At 36.9% G+C, this 5792-nt stretch overlaps 1 non-coding gene across 1 annotated transcript; it reads right to left on the reverse strand.

Annotated features, from left to right (window-relative positions):
* Positions 1-5154: 5154 nt before the first annotated feature.
* Positions 5155-5261, reverse strand: LOC136231542 (small nucleolar RNA R71). The gene has a single exon (XR_010689915.1). It is a non-coding gene; the product is annotated as a small nucleolar RNA R71 (small nucleolar RNA).
* Between the last annotated feature and the right edge of the window lie 531 nt (positions 5262-5792).

Raw genomic sequence — 5792 nt, forward strand, 5'->3', positions numbered from 1 at the left:
TCAATAGACTTATCCTGGTTCGGCCTCTCCGCCTACGTCTAGTCCCCGGAACTCGTTCCGAGCTTTTTGAATTCTCTACTGAGCTCTTTAAAGGTAGAGCACGAAACCTTTTACAAATAGAAGCTGAGTATAACAAGAATACCTTCCTCTATACCTCTGCTCACTCCTATATCTACGCTGAGTACTATAACCGAGTACTCAGCCTCTCCTTTCTATTCTTCTAGAAATGATAAAGTGTTTGTCCTAAACAACGATTACTAAGACACTTTAGATGATTGGAAATCACTCTAGACTTTTACACAATAATATGGAAATTGGTGTAAGGTATTTGCTTTGCTTTTCTCACAGAATCTTCGAGTATGAATTTGGTCAGCATTTCGACTACTTGGAGTTCTGCATCGATTGAAGCAAATGGATGGCCTTTATATAGTGACACTTGAGGCACCTGGTCATTTCAAATTTCAAAATAACCGTTGGAGGGAAACGGCTTCATGTCGTTGTCACTCTGAGCGTGCTCATCGTCGTTGGCCAATAGGATTCACGCATCTTCTGTCTTCGTCAGTCTTCTGCAGAATGTTTCGACATTTGAGGAAAAGTCCACGAGACAGTTTTCTGCGCCTTCTGAACTTTTCCCAAAGTAGAAATACTTTGTCTAGAAGTTGAACATTGCCTGCCGCTGTCCAGACTGCTTTGTTGTCCAACTCAGCAGCTTCTACTTGAAGCTTTTGCCATGAAGGCTTCTCGATCCTTCTCTTGCTGAGTCATCATTTTAGTTGATACGACTTCGTTTTGAAACTCTTGGGCCGAATGGTATTGATGTGTTGACTTGGGCTTGACTTCCACTTTATGGGTCTTTGGGCTTTTTAATCTCAATGTCTTATACACAATTGAACTCAACATTGAACAAACACATTAGTGTAATAAATCAAAGCATTTAAATTTAATGTGTTAGAATATTTTTATCATTACTTAAATAATTTTGTCAAATCAAAATCATGTGGAAAGATGTTTCAAGACCATAAACCTGCATTAACTGAGCTCTGCAAATATCTAAAAATTCGTTTTACAGCTACAAGGTGAGATTCCCTGGGGTCAGCTTGATATCTAGCGCAATAGCATACTGAGTACTGAATATCAGGTCTACTAGCAGTAAGATAGAGTAAGGAGCCAATCATACCTCGATATAGCTTGCTATCTACCGACTTACCTTTCTCATCCATGCATAGGACAATATTAGTACCTATTGGGGTTGATATGGGTTTACAATCTTCCATATCGAACTTTTTAAGCATTTCCTTGGCGTACTTGGACTGACTAATAAAGATGCCATTCTTACCTTGCTTGATTTGAAGTCCAAGGAAGAAGTTGAGTTCGCCCATCATAGACATTTCGAACATAGCTTGCATCTGTTTACTAAATTCCTTGCACAAAGATTCATCAGTAGCACCAAAGATTATATCATCTACGTAAATTTGTGCTAGTAAGGTATTTTTACCCTTTTTCTTAATGAACAAGGTTGTGTCAACTTTGCCTCTGACGTAATTCCTGGTCAGCAGGAAGTTGGTCAACCTTTCATACCAAGCTCTTGGAGCTTGCTTTAGGCCGTATAAGGCCTTCTTGAGTTTATAAACGTGGTTTGGAAATTTTGGATCTTCAAACCCTGGAGGCTGACTAACATATACCTCTTCGTTTATAAAGCCATTAAGAAAAGCACTTTTAACATCCATTTGATATAATTTGAAGTTCATGTAACTAGCATATGCACACAATATACATATAGCCTCTAACCTAGCGACGGGTGCAAAGGTTTCACCGTAGACAATGCCCTCTTGCTAACTATAGCCTTGGGCAACAAGTCGAGCTTTATTTCTGACTACGTTACCTTGCTCATCTAGTTTATTCCTAAAGACCCACTTAGTTCCTATGGTCTTTTGGTTCCTAGGTTTTGGCACTAAATCTCATACGTCATTTCTCTTGAACTGATCAAGCTCTTCTTGCATATCATTGATCCATTGCTCGTCATGCTCAGCTTCAGCGAAATTCTTCGGCTCAAGAACTGAGACGAATGCAATATTGCTGAGGTATTTTCTAAGCTGATCTCTTGTCATCAGCTTGTTGTCAGCAGCATCAAGAATGGACTTCTCCGAATGTCCTTTAGGGATTTTAATTTCCTTAGGTAATGTTGAGTTGCTTGGAACATATGTTTCTACAATATCTGCAGGAGTAGATTGGTCAGCAAAGGTAATTTCGGTTTCGTTTTTACCTTTGGTCAGTCCTTGCACTGATGACTCAGAGGCTCCAATTTGGTCAGCGGAAGCTGAGCTTGGTTCATCTTCGGCAGACTGAGTTATCTTTCCTGCAGGGTCAGCTTCATCGAACTCAATATGGACAGACTCTTCTACAATTTAAGTTCGTTTATTATATACTCTATATGCTTTACTGTTAGTTGAGTACCCCAAAAAGATCGCTTCATCAGCTTTAGCATCAAATTTAGCAAGGTTATCTTTTGTATTGAGTATAAAGCACTTACACCCAAAGGCACGAAAGTAGCCAATGTTGAGCTTTCGTCCTTTCCAAAGTTCATAGGGAGTTTTCTTGAGTATAGGTCTAACTAAAGCCATGTTCAGTATATAGCATGCTGTGTGGACAACTTCACCCCAGAAATACTTTGGAAGCCTATTTTCGCTCAGCATTGTCCTAACAATTTCGACAATTGTTCTGTTCTTCCTTTCAACAACCCCATTTTGTTGAGGTGTTCTAGGAGCAAAGAAATTGTGGTCAATACCACTGGCTTCATAGAATTCGTCAAACTGTTGGTTTTTGAATTCTCCACCATTGTCACTTCTTATATGAGCTACTCTTAGGTCTTTGTCATTTTCAAGCTTTTTAATTAATGTTGTAAACATCTCAAATGTTTCATCCTTGCCACTTGTTAAGCCCAAAATATACCTAATATATCATCAATAATTACATCAATATTGCTACGAATTTGTGCTATTTATAACTATTTAGAATGCTTTTACTCTCGAATATGTTTCTTTCTTATAAGGTACGTAAATATTTGGTAAAATCCAAATAGGAACGAAAAGAGCTTAAAAACAGAGTAAAAACCCTACAAAAGGAGGCAAAAACAACAAAGATCAATTACACCTAAACGAGGACAAAGACGAAGTCAGAAACAGAAGAAAATGTCACATTATCAGTTGAGGAAACAAGATTCTCGGTAGAGAATTTACAAAATCCGCGACTGAGAATCTCAAATTCTCGGTCGCGACACGCGTTTTTCAGCAGCTCCTTCCCTTCGTTTGAAGACCAAATAATTGCTCCCCCATTCTCGGCCGAGAATTAAATATTCTCGGTAAGTGCAGAAATTCCTCCAAGTACAATGAACACATGTTTAATTCAAAGAAACACGTTCGTTCGGGTGGATAAAGACGTCCCTTCACAACGGATACGATCCTTCACAACGGACACGACAGTTTAACCACGACTCTTCAACATCTATAAATAAAGAGTTGATGGAGAGTTGGAAAGATATAGAAGAAAGAGATTAATATAGAATTTATGCAGAAATTCCGAGTCAAGTGATTCAGAATTTAGATTTCATTTCTGTAAAAATCAATATGATGTACACACATTGTTTATTCAATAATTACAAACACAGTAGCATTTAGATTTGTTCATATTAGTTTACATTTTGGTAGAGGCCGACCGCATCCCTATTACGAAGTTACAACGAGAAGATTGAGTAGAGAATCCGCCCTGAGTCTGACAAACTCTAACGAAACCCAAGGAAAGGATTGACAACCCGTTCACTTGCAAGTCGTGAAATGTTTTCATGCTTCTTGTTCTCTGTAAACTTGTATCAAATTTATATTTCATCTAATAAAGTCTGTTCTATTCGATAGATTTTCATGCAGCACTTTGGTAAAGGATCCGAAGTGGATTGCCGGTGTTTTCATTAAAACGTAGTTTAATTCAAAATCTTTACAAGGAAACTTTGTTGAACACTTAGACAAATTATTATCTCGGTAGAGTTTTAATTTAGTTAAGGTAGCGATCTAACCCGACCGTAGGAGGATTGACTACAGTTCAAAGCCTAAAAATTAGAGGTTCCGTCATTTATTTCATCGTTATAATTTATACAAAGTTTAAAGTTGTTTTCTTTGCTTAATGCAAACGAATACACTTGTTTACTTTTCTAAGAACTTAACGTTCCTGTTTTGTAAATTCATTCCTAAATCAGAAGTATTTTCTAACATTTTTTATACTCTATTCTATTTCTCATTCTAGCAATTTCAAAACCAAATCCGATTTAACGATTTTCCATATTATAAATCTTAAAAGTATATTTAACCAATTCAAAATAAGTTTTTGTTGAAAAAAGTTCCCTGTGGGATCGATATCTTTTATTACTACAAGCGTATACCGTGCACTTGCGGAAATCGCTCAACAAGTTTTTGGCGCCGTTGCCGGGGAACGCCAAAATTTTTGACAAAAATTTAGATTTTTCATGTTTTATTTCGAATCTAGGTTTATTTATACTTATTCAAAATTTTATATTTTACTTATTTCAAATTAGTAAACATATTTATTTTTCAAATTCTGTTTTGAAGGTAGTTTCGGTTCGTGTGAAATTTCAAGTTCATGCGCAGTTCTCGAAGTTCGGGCACGTCACCAGGTCCTATTGACCCAGAAATTGAAAGGACTCTTAAAAAGAACAAGAAAGACAAGAAAAAGAAAAACAAAACTCCAATAAAAACTAGAGTTACTGAGCCGGAAATTATGGCCACACTTATGGATTACGCTAGGCTAGGAGTGGCCGGTGTAACAAACAGTATAGTTAGACCCCAAATAAATGCAAATCAATTTGAGATTAATCCAGCATTGCTTAATATGTTACAAAATAACGTAACATTTTACGGGTTACCTAACGAAAATCCTAACATCCATTTGATAAATTTCTTAGAAATTTGTGACACTTTTAAAATACCGAATGTGACTGCGGAAGCAATCAATCTTCGCCTTTTTCCTTTTACTTTGAAGGATCGAGCCAAAGAGTTGTTGACTTCTATGCTAGCCGCAACATTTGAAACTTGGGAGCAATTAGCCCAAGCATTTTTATCAAAAAAATTTCCTTTAGCAAAAACTGCAAGAGTCATAAAAGAGTTAACATCTTTTTCTCAAAATGATAATGAAACTCTTTATGAGGCTTGGGAACGTTTTAAATAACTTCAACGTTTATGCCCACACCACCAATTGCCCGCTGAACTTTTAATGCAAACATTTTATAATGGATTAAATCCTACAACTAGAGGTTCATTGGATGCTATGTCTGGAGGGTTATTCATGAAGAAAACATCGGCCCAAGCAAGAGAACTTTTGGAGGAAATGGCAATCAACAGTAGTATGTGGCCCGCGGAGCGTGGACACGTACCAATGGCGAAACCATCATCCTCAACTACGTCATCAGTTAAAGGTATAGTGAATCTTGATCCAGTTGCGATGTTGCAAGCCCAATTTTCTACCTTATCGCACAAAATTGATAGGTTTATGGCACCGTGTGATCCTAATGGTAAGCCAATCCAAACGGATGTAGATTATAAAGGGATGAGCGAAATTGAACAGGTAAATTTTGTCCAAGAACAAAACCAAACTAATAACCTTTATTCCAATAATATAATCCTGGATGGAGAAATCATCCTAACTTTAACTGGAGTGATAATAATAATAATGCTAATGCTAATCAAAATCGTACAACCAATTATCAAAATCAATCAAGAGATACGATT

This window comes from Euphorbia lathyris, chromosome 5, assembly GCF_963576675.1.
Source record: "Euphorbia lathyris chromosome 5, ddEupLath1.1, whole genome shotgun sequence".
Classification (NCBI taxonomy): domain Eukaryota; kingdom Viridiplantae; phylum Streptophyta; class Magnoliopsida; order Malpighiales; family Euphorbiaceae; genus Euphorbia; species Euphorbia lathyris.